This window comes from Archocentrus centrarchus, chromosome 23, assembly GCF_007364275.1.
Source record: "Archocentrus centrarchus isolate MPI-CPG fArcCen1 chromosome 23, fArcCen1, whole genome shotgun sequence".
NCBI classification, from domain to species: domain Eukaryota; kingdom Metazoa; phylum Chordata; class Actinopteri; order Cichliformes; family Cichlidae; genus Archocentrus; species Archocentrus centrarchus.
The window spans coordinates 6,767,137-6,793,992 of record NC_044368.1 but is presented as its reverse complement, the minus strand read 5'-3'; the positions used below and the strand labels follow the sequence as shown (position 1 = coordinate 6,793,992).

The following is a 26,856-nucleotide window of genomic DNA, read 5'->3' as shown; positions in this document are numbered from 1 at the left end:
AATGGCTTTTAATCTGTGCATCAGTTGGTGGGTAAACACACTTTTCACAGTATGAGAGGGAGAATGAATGGCAATCATCAGCAGTCATACCACATTCACACAACTACAGTACAGAGTGATGCTGTTAGTCTCATCTCCTCCTGTGCCCACTGAATGTTTTTCCTACTAGTTTTCTAGCCTTAGAACATGGACGCTGATTGATCTACCCAGTCACATCTGGATTAGAGGTGGAATCAGAATTTAACCATGACACCAAACGTGAGATAGAAATCACTATATTTATTTAACTGCTGTTTTTGAGCTACTTTGCATTACCTCTATTCGTCTGTTCTGTTCTGTTAATTAATGACACATCAACCCTCTGACTGTACAGTTTCTGGGTCCAAGCTTCTACTGCATTAGCTAAGCCTCTCGTCTTTTCAATATGCTGCAGTGCTCTTATCCTTACCTAAATGAGTCCTAAAAAAAACAATTCATTTGTCATTCTACCCCCTCTACAGCTTTTTATTAGCACTAATGATGTGTAGCACATCTTTTATCTGAGCTCTTAAAACTCGGACACTCATAAGAGGTGAGTCACTGTGTGGTTGGCTAGGATTTCAATATGGAAATAAATCTTTGGATCATGACTTTTTGGTAACAGCATATTAATTACTAATATATTTTTAGATGGCTGGTGCCATCTCGGATACTGTCTTGGATGCATATTTGTTACTTTTTGGTGTCTTCTTCCTGTGCTGTGATGGCACTGTGCTCACCTCTGTGACTGACCCTCAATGTGTCCTTTCGTTGAGAACAAATTGACCCAACATCTTAAACATCAGTGCTCCTGTTTTTATATTAGACTAACAATAGCTCTGTAACTACAGTAGCCAGGGGATAGTTGATCATTATTAATTTCAGTTACTCCTGGAACTGTGTCATGTGCATGACTGTCATGTTGTACCTGTAACCAACGAAGACTCGCCACAGCTTGCTTCAGAAACATCCCAGAAGTGACTGTTCATTCCCTTGTTGTTACAGAGGTAGCATCAAGCTGGACAGAAGTCATATCAAGTCAGTTTTCACAATAAAATACCCTGTGCAGACTTAGTGCACTGCAGTGGATGAAAATTGCATTGGATACATAATGTCAAAGAGATGCAATGGATGTATTCCCGGTATCCATCCAGTTTCTTCTGCTTATCCAATTCAGGGTTGCAGTTTGGCTGGATCCTATCCAAGCTGCCATAAGGTGAGAGGCATGATACAGGTCGCCAATCTATCACAGGGCTATCACAGAGAGACAGACAGCCATTCATCTGCATTCACACCTACAGCCAATATAGAATCAACAGTTAACCTAACATACATGTCTCTGGACTGTGGGAGGGAGCCAGGGTACCTGGAGAGAACTTATGCAGACACAGGGACATGCAAACTCCTCACAGAAAGGCCCCTGCAGGATGGTGGATTCAAACCCAGAACCTTCTTGCTGTGAGGCGACGGTGCTAACCACCACATGATCTTGCCGCCCATATTGCAGGTGTAATCCTCTTAAATTTATTCAGCTTTTCGTCTTTGTAGAAGTTGAACCTTGTAGCAGTGATCCAGGTTATTTTTTTGAAGGGTGTACCCTGCCTCTCGCCCTATGACAGCTACAGTAGGATAGGCTCCAGCTCCCCCTCCCCAGTGACCTTGAAAAGGATAAGCGGAAGAAAATGGATGGATGGATGGAACGAGATGTCAACAACCCAGCCAGCTTACTGCTTGCTTACTCACAAATCCTGTTTTTCATGGATGTCTGGATGCTACACCTGATTTAAAGACTTGTTAAAACACGTGTAGTGAGCACTGTGTTGGAGATGACTATATTTTAACCCTCAGTGGTGGCTCAGTGTTTGTTACATGAAGAAGGCCTGGAATCTGGAAATTCTTCATACATCACACAAATGGATAAATGTAGCTATTATGAGCTTATCCAATTATGCATTTAATTTTAAGTACAACAGCAAAACCACAGGTTGCCATCATCTCCAACTATGGCTACAAATCATGATTGTCACTTAATCTGTCAATTTGTCTGGTTATTGTTTTCTATTTTTTTTTTAGATGACATCAAAGTAATTCACTAAATAAATCTCTAAAATGACTATTTGTTGTAGTACTGAAATCAATTAATCGTATCCCATACAAAAGATTTTTTAACGTCGTGAGACAAAAATATGACAATGAGTGTAGATAGCATTCTGACCCCGACATTATCCCCCTCCAGGGCTGTATTGGAAATCTTCCCACACCTCTTGAACAGGCAACATCTGCTGGGAGGAGATCCCCAGCTGCTCTCTGCACTGGTTATCCAGCACATCGCTCATCCCCACTGGCCATTCGCTGAATATGGCCAATTGTGTGTGAAAACGGTCCGTCGATAACGAATAACTGTCACCTCAACATCAGCGTGCACACATGACTCAGCTGGATGAACAATAAACAGGGGTAGAAGAAAGACTTACTTATCTGCATGTAGTTTTAGATTCAGTTCACCTGCCCCATTGTGAAGTCTGATTATTGCAAGGTTTCAAATTCAAAGCAGCTGTGTTGTGTTTGTCTTGGTCCCTGCAGTTTATTTTTCCTCAGCGTTGTTTTAGAACAGAACAGTCTGACTTTTTCCAAAGTTCCCAAAATGGCTCACTAATGGGATTTATTTAAGCTATTACATTTACAGTTTCCAGGATCCTTAGTGATTTGTGTTTGTTGCCTTTGAGTTGTTGTTTGATTTAGTTTTTCTAGCTTCTCCAGCATCCTTTTGTTTTATTTGTCTCTTGTACCTTATATTTAGGCTTACCTTGTCTCATTGTCTTGATTAGTTTCAGCCATGCATTGTTCCCCAGTTGTGTCACATTCCCCTGATTAGCCCTCATTGTGTCTCTGTTACCCTTTGCCCTTTGTAAGTGTGTCTGTTACCTTCCCTTGCACGCTTTGTGTGTTTTCTTTGGAGTTTATGGACTTTGTCCTTCCCTGCCTGTTGTTGGATTTAGTTTTGCTGTTGTACTTTCTTTGAACTGCACCTCAGCCCAATAAAAAGTTTGCTTTTGTTTAGTAAGTCTTCCAAAGAGTCTGCATTTGGGTCCACTTTCTCTAAACCAAGACACAGACAACATGCTAACGCAAAGCTAGCAAAGAACCCAGAGTAATGGATTTTGTTGCTGGTTTTCAGCTTTGCTTTGTGTTGAAAGATCATATGTGTGTGCTCATTAGGATAGCGATTTGTGTTGCATTGTAGCCTCAGGTTTATATTGTTGTGTGATAAAGTGTTTTAGGCCATATTATGGAGAAACACTAGTAGTGTCACAAATTACTGTCTACTCTGAGTATTTATTGCAATGCATTAATTTTAAGAAAAGTGAAGAGTAATGCACAATATATTACTTTATTTGAGTAATGACCCAAACATTGCACACTACTCACAAAATAAGATGTATTTATAGTCAGACTACATTTTGTTACCTTCGATTACCTTACATGTTTATGCAGCTAGCAGGTCTGTTAACAATTAAAATCAACTACAAGTCATTTAATTTTTCAATTAATTTTTAAGTAGTTTGATATTTATTTGTGATACAAATGACTCCATCACCATGGGTCGCCATGTCTGATTGGTTCTTGGTCCCCCACTTTTCATTTTTGCTACTTTTCATCTGACTTCATATTTATGAATTTAACATGCCAGTCTCCCCATAGTGACCATTTAAAATTCATTTAAACCTACTTTATTGTGCTTTGTTATTGCTCTGGGATGGTGAATATTATGTTGTTCATGTTTTACATGTCATTAAGTAGATTTAATGAACCGTAAAATGTATCAGCCCCTGGGGAATATCATTCTTTTCCTTAGAGTCATTAACATGTTTGCAACACTGCCTTACAACCCTAAATTTTATTAGGTGGGCTCTAAATACACAGCAATTGAAATGACAGCTTAATGGGAAATTCTGAATATTGGAATAAATAGAATTAGATGTATGCTTCAGATGGTAGGCATGATGATGGAAAATGATGTGTCAACACAGTCCGCTTGGATAAAAAGGTAACAGCATGTGCATGGAAAGTTATTTGCAAATAGAACTGCTTAAGCTGCTTAGTTACCTGTAATAGCAAGTCAATTAAAATGTATTTGACTGGAACACTCCCAGGCAGAAAGTAAAGCTAAAAAAAGAGCCTGTGAATATATGAATAGAAATAAATAAGTCTATGACCTTGGAGGACTCATTTATAGATGCACCCACTGTTATGATGCACTGAAGGGAAAACTAGTGAGCTGTCACTTACGCGTAGCCATCCAAATATCTTCACACTATGACAATGCATTATTTATGGGTCCAATACATATGGGTCAAATAATGTATTGATTTGACCCTATAGGAGAGGGGTGTATAATCACAAATTAGACCACACTTATACATCCACCTGTCACCATACAAGCCGCATTCTCAGGACAAAAATGAAAACAGGATGATTCATTCTGTGCATACATACAGAGAAAAACATGAGACACATGCTCACTTGAGGGCTAATATGAAAACATGTTAAAGCCACGTGCACAGTGTGCAGTTTGGATTGTTTTTCTTTTTTTCAGTAAAATTTAATTGAATTGCTCATTAGTGTGTGATTTATTTATTTATTTTAGTAACAGCAGAGGCATTGCACTTAAAAGTATTCTGAACTGAGGGAGAATTCTGCAACAACAAAGACGATTGTTGACGGTTGATTTCCAGGGAGCAAAAAAAACCCAAAAAAACTGCAGGCATTTTTTTTGGAAAAGTTTAGTGCAGCAACTCAGTGTATGGATGTAGACAGAGAGGATTGTGTGGAAGCCGTGGCTGAGAAACACAGGGATCCCTTCGTTGCTGTCGCTAACTGCATGGGCACTGCTAGTGTATTTGCCAAAGCCAAGCTTTGTCATCAAATTACAATACAGAAAATGATTTGTGTTGGTGTAAACAGCTGGTGTGTAAATATAGGATGAGTAATAATAGTTAGGCATTATGTTATGATGTGCTAATTAGCCATGTGTGCATGTCCCTCGTGCTAGTTAGCCACCTGCAGCTGTTAATAACTATTTGAAGCATGCTGGTCTGGTTTTAATGTTGAAACATCATTCAGGTGAAGCGTTAACCAGAAAAATGTCACCAAGATTTTTTACTGTTGATCAGACAGTAAAGGACATTTTAATATGGATGATAATACAATCAATTATGTTAATGTAAACATACTCACAAGCCAGTTTTTTAAAGAACATCTGTTCGACTGTGCCTCTAATCATCCAAACACATTTAGGCATGTAGACATGGTCAAGACAACCTGCTGAAGTTCAAATCCAGTATTACACTGAGGAAGAAAGGTGATTTAAGTGACTTTGAATGTGGCATACTTGTTAGTGCTAGGTGGGGTGACCTGAATATTTCAGAAACTGCAGATCTGTTGGGATTTTTCCCCACACAACCATCTCTCAGGTTTACACATTTTGATCTGAAATATTAGAAAAGATTCAGTGAGCAGCAGTTCTCTAGGTGGAAACATCTTGTTTATGTCAGAGATTAGAGGAGAATGACTTTGAGCTGATAGAAAAGAAACAGTAACCCAAATAACCACTTGTATGCAGAAGAGCATCTCTGAATGTACGTGTCAGACTTTGAAGCAGAGGAGCTACAGCAGCAGAAGGCCACACCCGGTGGCACTCATGTCAGAGTTAGGTGATTCTAAATTGCCCCTAGGTGTGAATGTGAGTTTGTGCCTCTGTGTTAGCGTTGCAACAGACTGGCGATCTGTCCAAGGTGTACCCTGGCTCGTGCCCTATGGCAGCTGCCATAGGCTCCAGCCCCCCGTGAACATGAATTGGATAAGCGGAAAGAAATGAATGGATGGATGATAGGTTTCTATAATTATTATGCAGTTCTATTTTAATGTGTTTAATTTTGCAGTCCTGATTTGTTCTAACAGAAATGATTATCCTCCAGAATGAAATAAAAAGTAGGAATATGAAAAAGTTTGACTTTAATTGAAAGTGTGTTGAGTTTTCTATTGTGGCAAAGAGTCATGCTGACTTTGGCATATGATTTTGATACGTGCTAGATTTGTATTTTATGGTGAATTCAAAGCACTGAAATACTCTCTGTACTATCAAACTCTGTCCACCTACTCCACACTCCTATTTTAAAGTCTGTATTCAGCTGCAAGTGATGGTCCAGGCAGGGTTCAGTGGCTATTTACTGAGGCATTGTGAGTGATTCTGGCCTTGTTAAATCCTATTTTGTTTTGGGAGCGTGGAGCTCAGCCTCCTCCAGGCATTTGAAGGTGGAAGGATGGAGCCAGCGTGCCGGTCGCACACCCAAGGAGTGGTCCAATTTTTCATCCTTATTGCCCATGACATATCCAAAGTGGCAGAGTGCAGTCCATGGACTGATAAAGGAGGAAAGAGAGGGAGAAAAAGTGAGAAGTGTGTAGCTCAGATGGACTGAAAGGAGTGCTTCTCCACTCCCTCCTTCTATGGTCCTAAGCAGGGCTTAAATTTTCATTGCTAAAACAATACAATTCACCAGCATTCATTAGGGCAGATTAGGGTTAAACTCAAAGTCCCAGGGTTCTGCCTCTAGGCTTGTCATTTAGCCAGAGAATAAATGTGGATTTGAAGCTTACAGAGAATAGAGTGAATTAAGAAAAACACACTAAATGAAGACATTACATAGCCCCCTTTTCTTCCATCTTTCACCATTGCTTTCCACAGGCCCTAGCTTTTTTCAGTGCACAGGTCTAATCTCTCCACTGATGTCCAGTGATTTGTCATATTTGTTGAAACCATCTGTCATCGTAATCACTCGAAAACCCCTTGTCTGTACAGCATGTGCATAATTTGTCAAATAATTCCAGTGGAAATTGTCTACTTTGTTTTGATTAAGACAGATCAGTGTTGATGAAAAATTGTGACAATCAAGGGAAGTAATTTTAGCTGGATTTTACTTTTTGGTGTGATTACTTTTGTTTTCTCTCTCTCTTAATTTTAATGCCCTAATTCATACAACAGCAGAATGGTGATTTATGAGGTTCTATATAATATTAGTCTTGCGTAAAAAAAAACAAAACAAATATATATATATATATATATATATATATATTTTTTTTTTTTTTTTGTACTGATAAATACAAAGGAGCTGGGCTCAGGGTCAGTTGCAAGGTGTATTTCAGTGGGAAAGCTACAGCATCTTAAATCGTGTTGTATATGAGATTTGCCAGTTGACTGTGGCTGAGCTTGACTTGGTGGCTTACATAAACTAATATTTTCTTAACTAATGTTTCTTCATGAATGAAGACATTTTCAGGGATTCAGAGCTCTGATACATGCATATTTTAGGAAACACAGTGATAAGATCGTGAACTGAATTAACACGACTGTCAGATCTGTACTGATAAATACATGTTGTGTAGCGAGGGCTGTGAAGGGCGCTGTCAAGGTGACTGCTGTGGGTGGGATCATAGGTAGGCCCCACAGAGCCTGTGTCAATGGGAAATTCTCCTCACACATACACACACACATTTTTCTTTTTCTTTCATTCACACAGTTAAGATTAAGATCTCTTGTTATAATTATTGCTTTGTGAGGCTGCCTAATTCTGTCAGATTGATAGCATCACACCCATCAGGTGCTATAGAAGGTATCTGGCACCAGCTGTCCCTTACATGTTCCAGCAGGCTGCAGGGGAAGGTAATGGTACAGTTATGTGACGTGTGATGATCGACTGGCTTCTGGAGAGCTGCCAATACCCCCCACGCTTCCCTTTGTTTCCATCCAGCAACTGCAGGAAATAGTAAATTAAAAAAACAAAAAAGAAATCCTCTTGTCATGTCTGGGATTATGAACATCTAATGTACAATATCTTCTCCTGTCCCAGTAGACATATGGCAGGTGGCATTTCCATCCCAAACACAGGTGCTTGACAGACAGATTCAATTCTGATTAATGAGCAGTTGTTATGCCATGTACCAAACTATCTGTTGTGCAGAACAAGGCACGGATCTAACCAGACTGCTTTTATCTGAGTGCAGACAGAGTTGACATCTAGCCTAATAACTTTTGTCAGTATAGTAGGCATTGGATGACATCCAGTTAGAATATGAGGAGCGAGAGAGATTACATGAAGCAGTCGTGGCTCAGTTTATTGTTTTTTTGCAAACAGAACTTTGACAGATCTGCATTTTTCATTATTTCATACCTCAAAATGTAATCAAGAATTTATTCTAAGCAATTAACCACGTCGTGTATTAACATCTAAGCATCCCTGTGGAGATAATAAGTATTACACTGATGACTTTACAGGCTCCAAACTTTCTTCTTGCTCGTGTTAATGTTATTTTAATATGTCGGTAATTGGAAAACGCCGTCTTTGCAATGATGATGATGATGTTAAAGTTTGTTTAAAAGTGTTTGGTGTCATCGAAAGGACAGTTATGATAAGGTAAACAATAGCAGTTCGAGACTGCATACCCTTTGCCAAGGGTGAAAATTCCCTTCACACCATTCGTGAGTTGAGTCCCTGGGCCCTCTTTTTCTCATTTAAAAATATGGTATTTTCCCATGCGATAGATTGGCGACCTGTCCAGTTCATTCCCCACTTCTTGCCCTGCGGCAGATGGGATAGGCTTGGCCCAGACACGACCCTGAACTGGATAAGCTGAAGACATTTTTTTTTTTTTTGACTCTGTCTCTTTTAAGTTGGCCCAGCCAATCACATAACCTCCTTGGCAGAGGCAACTATGTTGAATAGATTATTTAAATGCTATATTGTCACAGTCACTGCACCACTTTGCTCACTTTGATGACAATTTAGGGGTATCCAGAGTGTGGTGTGCTGGGCATAACATGTTCAAAGGGTTTGGCCGACAGCTACATGAAGGAGCTTGGACTTACCTAAGCAGCTCAGATCTCACTTGAGAAACAGCCCCTAACCACAGACCTGTGGATGCTCAGCTCCATCTCTCCCCATATTCACTCCTGACATTTGGGCCAGCTTGCGCAGTGCTTGGTCTTAAGGTGTGGTTCCTTAACACGTTGACAGTTTGATGTTTAGTTGACAAAAAGTAACACAAAAATTGTTCTTCAAAAGAGGATAAGGGTCGAGCAAGTCACTTCTTGAAGGACAGTTTATCACAACTGGACAAATAATTGGGTGTGGGTGGGGGTACCGTGACAATATTTATAGTTACTTCATATCTTAAAAAATAATCCTAGAAAAATCATCTTATTGAGAACATTGACCTCAATCAGTGATTAGTTTTTGTGCATGCTTTGTTTAGTGTGTTAGATGTAGCTGGGAATAAACCAGCTCAGTGCTCTGGCCAATTTATTTTCACAGGAGGACCTACCAGAAGCTTTTGTCTGAGTCTCTAAATTAGTTCAGTCACTTTGATCTATTGCCCTCACTTGGGAGTGGAGTCGGATCATTATTTTGGTTTACCAATACAATGGTGGGTGTTTAGATAAGGGTCGCTCCATCATAAAGCTTGAAGGTGCAAGAGAAAACTATTACAGAGCGTGTGATCACAATTTCAATAGAGGGAAATCAAAGTTCCCTTTTGGGAAAGGCAGGTAATGAGTTACATGGTTCGTGCATTTCAGTGATCTTTCCATTTCTTTTTGATGAATGTAGGTCTGCGTTTGATGTGTATATGTTGCTTGCATGTGCTTGAGTACACATTCACACGTGGCCAACGAATGCTTATGCAGCAAGTGCAGGCTGAAGGTTTAGGTTGTTATCATGCGGCTGCAGCTTTTGAATCTATAGAAGCCACGAAGAAGCTTCTATAGCTTCATGCACTGACATAAATTTAATGCAAAGTGTATATAATGCTTCTGAATAATAGAGTCATGAGCATGTATGTGAAGGGAGATTGCATTTCTGCTTGGCAGTTGTTGCTGGCGTCTGTATGTCAGTTTGAGAAGAGTGAGTATTGCTCAGTGGTCGATCGTGACTCTCATGCCTGTGTGGGAGATGCTGCTACTCCCACGCATTTCTCTCTCCTCTTCCTCTCTTCCTCTCTTTTGTCTCACTCCAAATCCACTGCTCTTTAACCTCCGCTCATTTCTCACTTAACCACTAATCTACTCCATGTCACAACTATCTGTAGAAGTTAACCATGTAATTGCTTCTTGATGGAAATCTCAGGTTTGAAAAGTGTTTTTCTATTGCATGTTCAGCTGTATATCACACCACTTGAACACTGTAGTGCTTTCAAATTGCTATGGCATGGTTAATCATAATAACAGCATACTTTAACATAATGTATGACTTCTCTACAAGCACACAAGCACACACAGCTCAGCCACTGCCATTTAGATAATAAGAATATCACAACACAAACACATAATGAATTCTGATGACTTGGTTAATCATACAGAAAAGTAAGCGATTAACATTGGTTCCCATTTGCATTTTTGACATATATGAGAAAAATGTTTATTTATTTGTGAACATGAGGGATTTTTTTTAGTGAGACGGTCTATTTGGTGAGGCGTGATAGAGACGGGTCGAGCTCGGTGGAGCCTTTTTGTAGAATGATGACCCGACTGTCTTCTGTTTGGCATTTTCTCTTTGCCTCTGCAGAGGCTGAAAGGACAGCCCAGCTGCTTGTTGTCTGTGTCTTTATCTAAAGACTTAGAAGACAGTACAAAGAAAACTCTCTGTGTAAGGCCAAACTCAGAACTGAATGACTGTCCCTGCTGTAACACGTGTGCTCATCTCTCATCTCCTTGAAACCACGTAATAAATGCATATTTTGTGCTTTATCGCTGAGTTTCCTGAAGTATTATTTCTGCACAGGGAAACACCTGGTTCCATAGTAATTACTAACAGTTGTTGTGCTTAACAGTCAATGCTTTTTAAAATGACAATGTAAAGCAAAATTTTGCATGTTGTAAAATTTCATTCTGTCTGACCTTCGAGGTTCTGTGTGGCTGGGCAGTATCAAGGTTGCTAAGGTAATTTAATTACCAAACCCTCAATGGGCAAGGGTAATTACTGCTCTCTAAATCCCCACTAATCCCCCTTCTGAGTCCCCTACACAGACTCAGCCCGGGGCACTCTAACAGACAGTGCTGACTCCTCAATCCTATCCCAGACCCAGGCCCTCCCAAAAAACACCCAGTTCTCATCTGCACACAGATGCTCCTCAGTGTCTTTATTTATGTACGATGTATCATGTGCACTGGTGTGTCTGCTTCATGTGTCTTCAGTCCAAAGTCCTTCAGTCATCAGTACTAGTGAATTCCGCTCACGTTGCTCTCCTACTCACGTGTGTATGTCTGTGTGTGTGTGTGTGTGTCAAGGGGACTCTCAGGTCAAAAGGGCCACTCATCTCTCCATAAGAATGTCGTAATTATTACTGCTGGGAGGAATCGGATGTGACCTCTGTGAACAGCAGCGCCTGGTGACTGGAGTTAGAAGCGAAATAGAGGAGATAAAGGCTACTGAGCATGCTAACAAGACTTTCTGGAGAAAGAAGGTGGAATTATCAATGGCGATTTCACAGGGTTTATGTTTAATTGAAACCGATGGTGGTGGTGGTGGGGTGCAGCTCTTTGTTAAGACCAAAGAAAGGATGCTAATGCTTTTGCATTTATCCCCGCTTTATACACACACATAGGGAACCAAAGGGGAAAAGAAAGTCAAGAACATTTTATTCATGCTATTTACCTATACAGTATGAATGAGAATGCACAAAACAGTCCACCTTAGACAATTTTTTTTTTTTTTTTTTTGTGGCCACTTGAGGGCAACAAAATCAGCTGTAATCACAACACTCACATATTCTCACCTCAATGTTTTTTTTCAGTTGATCAGAAATAACATTATATGTTCCCTTTAAAGTCAGATGCAAACTGTGCCTCAGTGTTACAGGCCAAGTGTCCCTAGGCGGCAGTTCTTGATGTCCTGGTCAGCTGCTAAATGTTTTCGATTTAGTCACTAAAAGCTACGCTGATTCTGGAAACAAAGCTGGCAAACGTGGTGACACTGATCCAAGACACTGAAGTGAAAACCATTAGCTGAGAATGCTAAAGTGTTCACTGAAGATGCACAAAAATTAATGGAACCTGTAGAAGTAGGTGACGGTTCTGTGACAGTTTGTCACAACACAACACAACCTTTATTAGTGGAATATGAACCTAGTTTAAATGTATCCATTCTGTCAGTTATCACTGGAACATGTTTTGAACATTTTGCTCTGTAATTTAATCTCCACATATACAAGAAGATTGGTTTGTTTGGGTTGCCTTTGACTTTCCAATAACAGGATGCAGTGACTTTTGACAGCTACTCTGAGTTCCTATTTTCAGAGAAGGCTTTTAGACACCAGAGAGATGCTCCAATGCATCAAATTCACACCATGACAATTGAACTTGACAAGATAATAACTAGAAATTTAATAATAAGACTGGAAACAAACTTTCTTAGCCCCGAATGAATGGACAGCGCAACAGTGTTGGCCTAAAACGCTGAAATAAATCACATGCACTTAATATGCTGCTAAAAATGCCCTGAGTGATGTTTAGTGAAATAAGTATCTATAATTGGTAGCTGACTGGTGCAAATAAAAAGGTGGTAGTTTGCATTTTGAAATGGAAATTTTGTGGAAAACCGCAGTTTCTCAGTTTTTCTCTGTACCTCTCGTGCCCTCAAATGGCAGCCAAACATCTGCATGGCATCAGTGACCTCGGCGTGTGTTACTGACCCTAGCAGGTGTTCTGTGTGTAGCGTTGTGCTCTGTATGTTTGCGTGAGTGCATCTGTGTGTAGGTGGAAGTTTGTGTACAGTATCTGACGCACGCATGTGAGCGAGAGAGGCCGGGTGGTGGTGAAAGGAAGCACCTGTGTGTACTGAAAAGAGTTCTCTGAATAGCTTCATATTTGAACAGCCACTTATCCAACGATAAAGCTGTAAGTGATTCGTGGCAGCTTCCTGCCTGCGGTGGAGAGAGAGAGAGGGGCAGAGGGAGAGAATCGGAGAAAGAGAGAGAGATTAAATGAGTGCATCAGCTGTAATTAGGGCTACTTTACTCCATTTGGAAGTGCATGCCTCAGTAGCAGAGAGAATTAGCACTGGATAGTCTGGGTGGGTCACAGCAATACAACTTGAATGCATTTAAAGGGGCAAAAAATAAGATTGTGCCAGAATCACAGAATGAGTCTAATATCTGCAGACATCAGTGTTATTGGTAGTTATTGGTGCCATTTTTATGATTTAAGGTGCAGAAGAGACACTGTGAATGTGGGAAACATGAAGCATTTCTTAGCACCACATATGAATAAAAATAGGGTTAGAGGATCACTAATTCACGCTAGTGTCAAATTAAATTCGCTTATTATTTCAAGAAGAAAAGCATTTGTTGATATATATATATATATATATATATATATATATATATATATATATATATATTTTTTTTTAGGAGCAGTGTATTCTTAATGATGTTTGTCTTTTCTTCTTATTAGGTTTGTAGGCACGCACTTGGCTGGAATGCTGAGTGCTTTGGACAAAGTGAAATCTGATTTCTTTGGAACTCATACCCGGTCTAAAGGGTACCAAACCATTTAAATCTAGTTCCAGTAAAGCAGTGGAGTGCAGAGCCGGTGCAGGTGGGGCACTAATGGCTAGACAAACATGAGTTTACTAATGCAGTGTTGCTAATCTTTATTTAACCAAAAATTCAACTTTGATCCCTTTTACTTATTAATAATGAATAATAAAAACCTGGTGTATGCTAGAAAAAGCTTTTAAAAAGTTCAGCTAGAAGAAACTGAGATGATTTTATGTATTGAGGAAGTTTTTGGCACTGGGGGGATGATTGTTAAATCAGTAAAATGGACAGTTATTAAAAGAAGTTCTTTTGAAAGCAACGAGACATAATAGAAGAAGCCCTAAGTGCGTGCAGTGATTGGATGAATAGGATTAAGTGGAGCTGATAGGCCAGAGAGGAATGAACGGATCAGTTTGTAAAGTCCAGAAATGCAAGTTTCCTGTGATGAAACTTTAAATTGGGAGTTGGAAGAGCACCGTATGCTGCCAAGGGCAGACAATGATGATTTTTAAATTGAATTCATGGCTGTGGGCAAGCAGAAAGTCCAGCGGTCACCTTGTTTTTCATCCAAAATGCAAGCGCATGATTCTTATCAAGGAAATGCACCCGTGCCTCTATGCTTCCACAAACATGTATCATGAATATACAGATATTCACAGATGCATTTAATTACTCCTCAAGACACTGAAGTACTGAAACACTGGCTTTGGCATCACAATTCATCCAAAAAATTTGTGCTAATTTTTGATAGGAGAGCAAGTGTTTGGAATCAATCAAAATGTAAAATATTAATAATTATTTAATAATTTTTATGGTATTCTCTTTTAAGCAGCACATTGTTATCCCAGTGCAATTAAATTTGAGTGCAGCTGTGTGGAATAGAGAACAAATTAGTCATTAAGGTTTGTATAGATGAATTACAAAAGCTACTTCTAACTGCTTCACATCCTCTCTCTTAGTGCTTGAATAAGACCAGTAATTTGCAGTGTCCAAAGGTGACCATTCAAATACCCCCGACATTTAGGAAATTGTCCTTTTTGTTCACCCATCTCCTTTTATTTCGCCACCTTTTTCTTCTAAATGCCATTTCGGCCTCCTTCTTCCTCTTCCACGCTGTTGATCTCTGTTCTTCACTTTTCCTTTCTTGTTCAATCTAGCCAGGTTCCTGGCCTGAAAGATTTTTCACTCTAAGCTTTCCTCTTCATATTCCCTGTCCATTTCTTTTGAAATGCTGCTTCCATCAACCTGTGCAAAAACGCAGGTAATGAAAGTTTCAGAGGACACAGTGTTTGTTTTAGACTGACCTTGGAGGGAGGTGACCTTTTTTTATAATTATTATTATTTTAAAAAGAATGGTTTTGATAGCATTTTACTTCTGTTGGTTGATTTTTATTTTTTAAGCTGCTTTATTTTCATTATGTTCCCTTTATCTTTCCTCAGCCAAGGTTTAGCATTGCTCCTGATTAGGGGTGGGTAAGATTTTAATCACTCCAGAGCCATTATCCTGTCTTCTCATAGGTTTGATTCTTTTTCCTTGACCATGGTGTAGAAGCTTTGCACAGGGTTTGATTTGCAAACCCTGTGCTGTAAATGTTGATTACGGATTCCGACTGGCCAGTTGGAGCCCGTTTGCAGCTCCATTGCTATTTTGTCAAAGACACTGGTGCCCCAAGATAAACACATGGTGTCCTTTGGCATCAGTGCCGTGGTCCAGCAGCTTATGGAAATACTGAAATAGGTTTTTGCTCCCAAGTACCTACATATGGACATGTGTAAAGGCCCTTTGGCACCCCATTTAAGCCCACTGGGTTAGTGTACACGTTCAGCAGGATTACTGTTTTGAAGGGGTATAATTCAGACCCTGCACAGCTTGTTTTTGGTGCTTAAATATACCTGGCAAGTGAAAGCTGAAGTGAAAAGCGAGTGAAAACAAAACAAAAAGTAAAACACAGAAATCCAAATTGGACAAGAATGATGGTCCCCTGAATCACAAAATTGTAACTTATTCCTTCACCACCTTGCCAACCTCATTTCCTGAGAAAACAGCAGTATGTTGTATCCTGGCATGAGAACATGTTGACATCAGCGCCATTGTTATTCTAAGAACAACAGTCTTTCGGTAATTTAATTTCTATTGTTGCATTACATTACAATTAAACTTAAATTAGTGCTCTCTCCATATTTAGGAGTAAGTGGAAAGATTTTGGCCCTATCTCCAACTTAAGCTTTTATGTTTGTTGTATTTCTCATTTATAATTCTCCAAGCCACTTGTCAATCAAACCTCAAAGGCTTTGTAAGTTCCTCCTTTTTCAAGCATAAAGGCTCAAGGTTGATTTCTGACACTGTTAACCCAAATCAACCAGTTGTCACAGGCTGTCAACACCAGTATATGTAGGACAAATGCTGGCAATACCAAATAAAGAGAGAACTTAGTGGCTTCTGAATACAAGCCTCACCATCACTCACAAAGTTTCCATTTAGCAGAGGAAATATTTATCTTCTCCTGCAGGAAATATGATGTGTAAACAGTATGAATCCTTATTTCTTGGTCTTTCAGTGTCAGGGTGGTTCATGCTGCACCTTTGGGGCTCAATGACATCTACAGAGGGCCTTAATCTGGACCCGCAGTCTCAGTTCAACTGCAGTGATTTCACAGCTGCCTGCATTTTTCCTGTTTTAGGCACTATTACTCTTAAAACAACTCATTATACTGTATACACATTGTATAGATTTACCCAAATGTTTATTTTCTGTCTCAGGGAAATTGTTTGGCTGAAACCAGTTTACGTTTGCAAGGAGATAAGCATAGAGGCGTTTCGGGTTTATAATTTCCAGCCCCTAGCTGTGATAGTGAATGGCCTCTGAAGCGCTGGGTTGTGTGTTTAGCAGTCTAGGTTGAGCTACACAACAGATATTCTCCACAGAGGATGGCCTGCACAGCTCAGCATGAATGCACTTCCTCCTCTTCTCATTAGGGTCGAACCATAAGACTGCTGAGATGCAAATCTGCAGCGGCCACATCACTTTACCCAATAATCGATTCCTCCCACAGCTACACAATACAAAACACACACAGAATGCACATAACCAGTGAACCAAAGCTTGTGTACAGAGAAGCTGTGCCTGAGTCCAGGCAGGGTGTTAGCTGGTAATCATTAACGCATACTCCCTGTTTGCTTTGCCTCTGTCCCTCCTATATGTCTGTTCTCTATTGTGTGTGCATGCGTGTGTTTGGGTGGGGGCGGGGGCGGGGAGGTTGTCAGCAGTGCCATGTGCCTCATTGTGCTTTATCAGCCTGTGTGCTTTATTTACGCACTGGGTCTCTCCATAGACATATGTAGACGCACACAAACTTGCACACACATTTAACATCTGTTCACGCCTGCAGAAGCATACTGTGTCTCACAGTTGCTTTTTGCTGCAGACTTCCTTTGCTCGTGGAGCAGATCTGTTGTAGAGAAGGAAATAGATACCGTTCACATGCCTTATTACTAACCTGTAGGCAAAACAAGCAAACATTGAAAGTAATTCAAGGATTTCATGGAGAGAGGATGTTTGCATGAGAGATGACCCATCAAGGAGAGGAGTTTCTAGTTGATTGTGGATGGATGTGCAGAGAAGACAAACGTAATAGGGTGGTATGGACCTCTTAGTCATATACTCCACACACGAACACATGAAAAGGAGGTTTCTATGTCTGAGTTGTAATTTTGCCTGTAAAATAAGCAGCAAGACTTGAATGAATGAATCATATCAGATGTGTTTTTTCCAGCCTTGCAATTCCTTACATATTGGATCACAAGCCAGCATACTCCTAGTGTCAGTCACAAGCACTAGGGGAGGGTTGTGTCAGCAAGGGCATCCAGTATAGGAAGGGCTCATTAGTAACATATCCATACCATATCGGTCAGCACCCAGGTTAATAAGAACCACCGGAGAACAGGGTGCTGGTGGAAACTGTGCTTCTGGTGGCTGAAGACAAAGGAAGAGGAGAGTTGGAAGGCATGTTCAAAGACAATGAGCGAGAAGGAAGGCATGTTGAATATGTAGCTGCTGGGCAGGAGGAATAGTGGAAGGTTAATAGATGTAGTGAAGGAGGATATACAGAGGGTTGGTATGACAGAAGAGGATGTACGGAATATGATGAGATGGAGACAGCCTTTATGGTGAGGTTGCTGCTGCCATTAGGGTAAGATGACTACTCCCTTTAGAGGCTGCTGTGCTGACCCCAAAAGAGAGCAGCTGAAAGAGGAAGATGACAGAACTGTAGGCTTCATGCCATAACAAACCAAATCAGTGGACATGGCATGAACATGACTGACATGAATAAAGTTGGAAGCAGCCCTTGGTACTTCTGTATTTTAAGGTATCAGTTCAGGTGCTGTTGACCTCAATATGTCCACTGGAGTGAGGTCTCAACTGCTGGGAAGATTGTTGCTGCTGGATCTCCTTTGCCTTTGCATCTGCTGCCCTCTCCCTGGGAGAGCCATGTGCCACATCTGGTCTGGCTGAGTGTCGAGGGGACGCAAGGCAGCTCCTCGAAGCAGAACATTTGCATACACTTACTCTGGGAATGCCCTTGACTAGCTGTCTGCAGAATGGGACGTGACCAGCATCACAGACCTGAAGAGAGATGGGGATAGATGGAGTGAGACAGCAAGATGGGGAATGAGTAGGGAGAGGGGAGAATTAAGGGATGGCTCTCAAAAGGGACTCTAAATCGTATACAGTATGAACGCCTCATTAGCATTATTCATTAATCCCACCATCTGATGTTATTAGCCTTTCATGAGTAGCTTTGTCTTATTCCAAGAGAAAATGTCTTTCGAAATGCTCCATAAACCAAGAATAAGTTTGTAGATGGCATGTGGAAATGCACATCTAATAGTACCACCGACTGATATTTGTTTTCACAGAGCAGAGCAGAGCGTGCGAGTGGGTGGGGGGAAATGTCACCCAAAAAAAAAAAAAAAATGTGAGCTGAGAGAATAAGGGGGATGTGTGCATTTTGTCTGACAGTGGAAGAGCAAGTGAGGAGACTGATGGAGAAAGAGAGAAGCTTGGGGAGGGGGCTGGAGTAGGTGGGCGGGAAGAGAGGAGGCTAGTGTCAGGGATAGAGAGAGGGAGAGAGAGAGAGGGAGGGAAGGAACAGTGAGCTGCTCGCCTGCCGGAGCTGTCAACTGGGTGTTCAAGTGTATGATCGTGAGTGCATCTTGAGCCGTCGCGTGTGAAAGAAAAAGGGGACGTTGCTTTTTAGCCACTTATTTTGGTTTTCCTTTTTCCTTCTTTTCAAAGTGTCACATTGAGCTTGCTCAGCAAACTTGTCTGAACCCCTTCCTGGGATTGTGAAGAGGACCCAGGGTAGACAGCGTGCTGCCAGGTAAGAGATTGTTTATTTTTTCCAAAAGAATAACATTGGAGAATCGCAGTGTGGTGATGGAGACTGCATGTTTTTACAGTCAAAAAGGCACGAGAGCTCTGCTTTGCTCTGCTGCTTTAAAAAATAATGCATGCCCACTTGAAATTGAGAGAACACGCTGCCTGTGATGTGTGCACGTGTGTGTGCGTGCGAGTGTGTCAGCAAACATGGCTCTGAGGACTCCGTACTGTAATAGTGATTGGAAGAGTCAGGTCATATAGAGGAAGAGAAGGAAGACGAGGAGTAGGAGGTGCGGTTTCCTTTTCACAAGAGCTTATCCAGGGTGACAGATGTCGGAGGATGTCAGATTTACACTCACAGGGATTACTGAAAAGAGAAACAAAAAAACATATCTACAAGATTAAATCAATTGTGGAGAAAGTGAAGAGACTTGCGGTTCTAATAGTGGGGTGGAAAATACTTTCTACACGTGGAATCCATTTTTTTTTGTTTTTTTTTGTGGTGCGCTTGTTCCTTGAAAACTGGCCAAAATTATTAGTTTGGTGTGCTTCAAGATTTTTAATTTGGGCTCTACAGCTGATAGGATCTGTGACATCACTGACAGGCAGATAAGCAGACCCCCACAGAGGGTTAGGCCGAGCTCCAGATCAACGGCTCTCTCAGGGTGGCAGTAGTACAGTCAGAAGAGACCATTATTGCCATACAGTAAAGCAAAAACACGCTGCTTTTAGTAGGTGTATCCAGTATATATTTAGTGTTGTGGTTTCCTGATCCAGGGCTTGCTTTCTTTGTCATTTAATGAGAAGTTGTACTGTAATCGAATCACTGAGCCGCCTACCCTGCCATTTGTCATATCCTCTTTGTCGTTCCTTATCTCTTCCTCTCTCTCTCTCTCTGGCCTCATTATCCCAGATTCAAGTGAAAAGAACTAGTCGATCTCTCTTCCTTCGAATTCTTCCCTCCACCCATCCATCCATGCACGCTGAGGTACACTATATATTTGAGCAAAGATGGAATTGAGAGCCAGAGGCTGAACAAAGCTTCCCTGTTCCTAGTCGCTTTTGCACTTAGTTTCCGCTCTCATTTAGAAACATGAAAGAGGTGAAAGTTTGCAGATTGTGGGGGTTCAAATAGTGCCTGTCTATTTGTCTTGCACTAGAACAAGGCAGCACAAAGCCCTAGTCTTTTCAGACTCAAAGCCAATACATTTGGATTTTACTCCATTTTCCCACCACCTTCCAAATCCTTTATTCTCCTACAAGGTCCAATAAATTCTTTTCACATCCACGGTGCCTTAGTGGCTCACTGGAAAATGGAATTGTACGTCCAGTAGAGGACATGAAAAACCTGCTCATCTCTCATATTCATTTCATTGTTATCATTTGATTTATGTGTAAGATCATGAGTAATTTATGAAAGCTATTTAATAAGATTAATTCACTTTGAGAATAATTTAATCCCTTTTTTTGGAAAATATTACACCTGCTGGCATTGTCATGTGATTTCACAACTGTGTGTTGCACACAAGTGTCTGTGTTGTGTGATACATATCTAGCTGTGAGATCTCCCATCACATCAATAGTTAATGACCGTCTCAGGCACTCATTCACATGTCCTATTCACTGCGTTTTTGTTTATTTAAATGGCCGTTTAGCCTTGAACGACAGGCGCTGTGTTATACCATTGCAAAGCTTAAACACAGCTCAGCCTGAGCTGGAAGTAAGCAATATGCTGACCTTCACGCAACCTTGTAACATTACAGCGGGTGCTTCTTGAGTTATTGAGGGTTGGCAATATCCGAGAGTAATGAACTGTCTCATAAATCTCATAAAAGAGGGCAAGGGTCATAAAACTATGGCAAAGAAGAGGGAAATTCTTTCCTTTTTACATTAAACTAGTTCAAATTTAGGGAAAAACATATCTATGATTTGCATGTATCTCCTGTATGTTTGTGTGCGCTGGAGTTCTGAGCGGATCACTCCATCCATGGATGTTACAGCTTTTGCTGCCCAGAGCATCAGACAGCTCCTTTCGGTCCACTGGATACGGCCAGCCCTCCCCGTGACTCATTGCCTTGTCCTCTCTGATTGGCCAGCTTTTCTACTCCAGGGAAAGACGGGATGGAGCGGGGTTGGCCTCTCATGACCAGGGATCAGTCGTTCTTTTCACACAACTGGAATTGCATCCTCAATATGTCGGCCTGAATTTTAAAACACAGGCGTGAAGCGCGATGTAGAAAAAAAAAAAATTGAAAAAGCTTTTGATCGTTGAAAAAAAGTCCAACTGCTGTCATTTCTTTTGTATCACACATTCAGCTGGCTTCCTAGGACGATCTAGTGAGACAGGCAATATTCGACCTAGCTCTATCCACAATCATTTTTCTATCTATCTAAGGGATGCGTTCAGACCTCCAGCTCCCCATCCCTTCGTAGATGACACTGTCACATGTGACAGCTCTGAAACAAACAGGGCGTGGAGCCCCCTGCCTGCTGAGACTCTGGCTTGTTTGCCACTTACAGACAGTCCCAGCTGAGGCAAAGTCCAAGCCACTCCATTCGTCCATCCAGCCAGCAAAATCCTTATTTTTTTCTCTCAGTGGGAGACCGTGCCTCTTTGCTCAGGCCATGTGGTGCTGATTCAGAACCACGGACAGTGGTCATGTGTTCAGGGTAAAATTTCAGTACCACCTCCTGTGGACAGATCCAATAGTCAGAGAAAAATGGAGCTTTCGGAGTGATGGCAAAAGCGGGAGATATTGCAAGCTGACAATGTGAGAGCAGGGAAATTGTGCAGGATGTTGGCTTGTTTGTAAAGATTATTCATGTGGTGATTAGATAATATACTGTGAGGAATGACAGATTTTGTATTTTGGTTGCAGAAGGAACAGTCTGCGAGGAGCAGACAGCAGTGTTTGAGTATTTATTAGACTTAATCTATTTGTGTTTACGAACTAGCACTGACTGTCAGTGGAGTCCGGCAGCATTAGTGCTCGGCACTTAACCAGGTAGTTTGGCTGAATAATTACAACTCTTGCCATATTGACAAAGCTTACAAATGGGGGTGTGTGCTTCTTTGCCACACTGCCCATAATTCACCAAAGCATCTAATCTGTGTTTGCTTGCAGTAAAGGATATTCTTAATGCTTTTACCTATAGTTTCATTATCTTCAGTGCAAATGGAAACAGCTTGAATTTGAATTCATGGAAGAAATGGCACACAACAAAGACTACATTGCAGCAGCTACATTGATGTAGCAATGTAGTCTTTGCTACATTGAATCAAATTGATCTGAATTGAATCCACAGATTGATCACACCTTTTCACCTTCTGACATTCTAATTGGTTTGAAGTGGTTAGAGGTGGAACTAGACTCCTGCTCCTTATTTGGGTTCTGTTTTCAGGCTTTAAATAATCTAGCTCTTAGGCTTTGGCCAATTACAGGTGTTAGATCAGGTGAGTAGTACAGGGTAGTATCAGTCGAGAAAAAAATCCATGTGAGAAGCAGGGTGCAGTGGCACTACTCTTCTTGGACTTTCACCTAGAAGAGTAGGGTTCAAATCCCATGTGAAACCAAAAGTTACTAAATTGACTGGAGATGGGCAGTTTATGTTTATGAAATGACTGCTAGATAATGTGCACAGTATTTATATCACAGTAACCATATTTAACGAATATTTACACATTCATTAAGTATGAACCATTTTATATCCTGCCACTCCCTGATCACACTTTCTTCATCCCTAAGGGAAACTAGCTGTTTGTTAGATTTTTCTTGAAATACAAATTTATTTTAAAATGAAAAACAAAATGTGTCTATATTTTGCTAAATTTGACAGAAAGGTACATTTGATTCAGCAGATGTACCTTGATGATGATGCTGATTTCTCTTGTAGAAGATTACATCCACATATTTGTACTGTAACCTGTTTTTTAGCTTAGCTTTGCCTGGCTTCCTTTTCCCTGATCTAACATACTCAGGAAGAACACACTCTCCCACTGCAAAATGCCTCATTTCACTTTATAAAACACTGATTTGATTAATCTGCTTTGGCTGTAATAAAAGTGATATATGAGTCACTTAGGGTTTCATTGATCTGTTTTATTGATTTTAATGCATGGTTTTTACACACATGCATCCAACGCATTTTAAATCCCAGCTTCATGAGTTAGATTTATTGTTTAAAGTTAATTACATTCATTGATAATAAAATTTTGACTATAACCAGTACTGCATGTTCTACTGCTGCAAGATGCAAATCACACAGTTTCATGAATTAATTAAATGCATTTTACATCTCCCGTATGATAACAGTGAAGACAGCAAGAGGGTGTGAAATCAGACACGAAAACGAGTTATTTCTGTTAAATGAGATCTTAGTGTACTCCACTGTCTCTCTGGTGAGGGGGTCCACGGAAACTGGTGGACTTACCCCCATCAGAGGGCATGCATTTTGCTCTCACATGCACGCACGCGCACACACACACACACACACCCACACACACACACACACACACACACACACACACACACAGATATGCATACACTGGCTCAGCATGACATTGATTATGTGCACTGCTGCATGTCCTCCAAGAACAGAGGATAGCCAGCACCCATCACCAACACCCCCATGAGAGAAACAATAAAAGCCTCCCAGTCTTTGACCTAAGGCAGTGCACAGCAAAGCATGCATCGCTTCTCTCCCTCCCTGTCTTCTGAACCATCATACTCATGTTCCCTAATTGAGAAAGCTAATAATGAACCAGGGTATGTGTCTGTTTCTATTAGCATAATTGAAAAGGCATGAGTTAAGTGTTTCTATAGGTATGTTAATCGTATGCACATTCGGTTCCCTCCCATTTGACCTATGTTTCTCCTTTTTCCTGATCTATCAATGCCATAAAACCAAAGTCTATCACATAAACTAATCATCTGAACAAATCCAAATGTTGGGCAACAATCCTTTATCTTGTTTTCATAACCATCAGCCAAACTCATAACTGAAACCCAAGCATAGTGTCAGTTCAGCTGATATACATCCAGTTGGCAAACTGTCAAAAAGGACATTCTGTTTAAGCAGCTTCAGCCTGCTCAGGGTTTGCCACACTCCGCAAGCCACTTGGCAACCCAGCTGACTTAATCAAAATTTGTGTCCATTCTTCCCTGCTCTGTTCTGTGCTTGGGTCTTGCTGCTGCTCTCCCGTTGATCTCATCATTAAACTGTGCTGTGGCAGGAAACCCTGGTGTTGAGCAGGAGAAATATTGATGATAAGAAGTGGGGCATATAAAGACAGTTGATGTGAACTGGGGTTAAAGTGAAGAAAGGGAAAAAGGAAGAAGAGTTGTGATGGGAAAGGAGCGGAGATATATTTTCCATCTCAGTACACGGCGGCAGCTGTCGTCCTTGTCACTGCACTATGTAAATCAGCATGCTGTCTGCTATGGGCTGAGTGGGGAAAAAGGAGCTGCTTTTTATCACTAGATCTCTGACTCCACAGAAGGCTCCATATTCACCACAGACCTGCATTTACAGAGAGGAAAGGGGCTAGCCTGACAGCACAAAGAGAGTGTAATTTTTTTTTTTCAACACTCAGAGTACAGGTTAGTGGAAGGTAAAGGGAGAGTAGCACACCTCGAACATATTTAAGTGTTGCATAGCAACAATCCACTGGTTTTCAGTAGTTAAAGCATTAAGCATGGGCTTGTTTTGTGTTTGACAGAATGAGAAAATATCACTATCTTTGTGTCATCGTCAGAAAGATTTGGCAATAATTTGCTGAGTGTGTACAGTCCGGTGTTGTATGCCCACCCCTCACATTTCATTTTTGTTTCTTCTGCGTCAATAAAGCAAAATACAGAATGAATTGTAGTTCATGTGATTAAGATTAACAACTTTCTCAGTTGTCATATTAAATTCTGCCTCCCACTGATTCTGTATATTATTATTAGGTAACGTATTTGCATTAGATCTGTTTTTATGTTTTATTGTGTTTTATTACTTTTTCCCCCTTGTACTGCTTTTAACTTTAGTTTTATTTGTTTGTGTATTGCTGTGTTAAATGTTGTTATTGCTGTTATTTGTTTTTTGTATTTCTACCTTTTTGTTTGTAGCCGTGTGTTAGGCTGCCAGTAAACATGTTCTTTGTCACTTTTGAATGTGACATTTGTTGTTAAGTTGTGGCTGAAAGGAGGTTCACCTAATGTTGAAAACCTCCGTCACAAGGTGGCAGCCTCACAAAAAGCAGTGGTTAACCCTTCAAGATTTTGCCAAGTGCGTTTTGGTCTGTGGCTTGTTGTACGTTGGGGTTGCGTCTGGCGGCGCCAAGCTGAAGATGCCTGGAGGATGGTGATGCAAAACTGCTTTCTAAAGTACTTGGGGGGCTACAGGCATGCTGTGACATGCCTGTAGGCATTTTATTATTATTTGATGGTTTGAGCTTGGATTTAATTTGTTCCTCTGTTTCTGTGTGTAGCCAGACCCACTGCTGTATTTTTTCTGTGCATTTTTTTTTTTTTTTTTTTTTTGGCGTATGTTTTTGCATATATTGTGTGCCATTGCAAATTAAAAGCATTGCTTTTAATTAAAATTTTGCTGCATATTGGCTATAAATCACTTTGTGACTCTTTAAGAAATGTTACACACTGCTATGCAGATTCAAGCTGTCCTGTCATGTCTGTAAATTGAGCTTCTTTCTGGGTGAATGAGAAGAAAAGGAAGAAGAGTTTTCTTCTGTTAATGTTGATCCAAATCTGATTTTCAACCTGCCAACCAGTGAAACAGCAATGAAAAAATATAGTCTATTTTCATAATGTAAGTCATTAAAAAAATGGATTTCTATCCGTGCCTCTCTTATATATATAAGCTCGGTGATGTCACCCTCTGTCTGTGACCTTCCAGTCAATCCGGGTTTTCTGAAATTAGTGGCTCTGTCATGTAAAAGGATGCCACAGAAAGAGAAAAGCCAGGAGGAGGTTATCTGCACATCTGGCATTTTGTTCCAACTCTGTCCTTTAATGCATCGGCCCTGAAGGAGAGCAGGCTGTGGTAAATGGAGGGTCATCATTGATCTTAGATATCCGCCCAGGAGTATATTATCAGCTGCACCATCGATGAGGCCCACTATGGGAGAAACAGATCCCATTACAGTTGTGTCTTGCAGTGCTCGTCGTTGTAGTGCACAGGCATGAATGCACACGGACACAAATGAACACTGTATTCATGCGCGCAATTTTGATTCATGTGCTCATGATTGTGAGGATGAGGGAGGTGGGGAAAAAGGTGGCTTGCAGATATATTTCAAAGCTTTCAGAGGTTTTTATTTTTTATTTTTTCTGTTCTCTTTTTCTGTGGAGGGGAGAAGTGGGTCACGCAGGGGACTCCTGTGGGAGTATAAATTCACATTTTGTTGCATTCGTTTGATGAGGACTGGCAGAAAAGGCAGCTAAAACGCAATCAGTGGCTTTGCACTTCCTCTGAAGAAGTACCCCACCCTCTGCCATCCCTAAAACACACGCGCACACACATGCAGGGCACATCATAATGAATTTCTTTTATCCCAGTGAAATGTTTAACTAGGATGAGAATACTTTCACTTTGTTTTTTCCACCTGAATGTAGGGGTGACATAGCAATGTGTGATCACTGTCATTAACTACGGGAGCCTATGCATTATTCATTTGTCATCACTTTCACCCACTGCCAAAAGTCGTGACTGAATTTTTGGGAGGAACATGTGCGCGTAAACATTTGAAGGCAAATCAGCAACGGTTCCACACTGAAGTCTGAAGACTACCTGGGACTGAATAGCAGCGACATGTTAGATCAAACTGCTTCATATCATCAATCAGCTTAGTTACATTTAAAAAGTATCCT

General features: G+C 40.8%; 1 protein-coding gene across 3 annotated transcripts in view; it reads left to right on the top strand.

Moving 5' to 3' along the window:
* syt1a (synaptotagmin Ia) overlaps positions 1-26,856 on the top strand; it is a 188,629-nt gene that overhangs the window by 69,176 nt on the left and 92,597 nt on the right. For 2 of the 3 annotated variants that reach the window (XM_030720632.1, XM_030720629.1), the window contains exon 3: positions 18,902-18,986. The gene's annotated coding sequence lies outside the window, so the exon portion shown is untranslated. Of the gene's footprint in view, positions 1-18,748; positions 18,987-26,856 lie in introns of those variants that run through there. The other variant, XM_030720631.1, reaches the window with a different exon arrangement.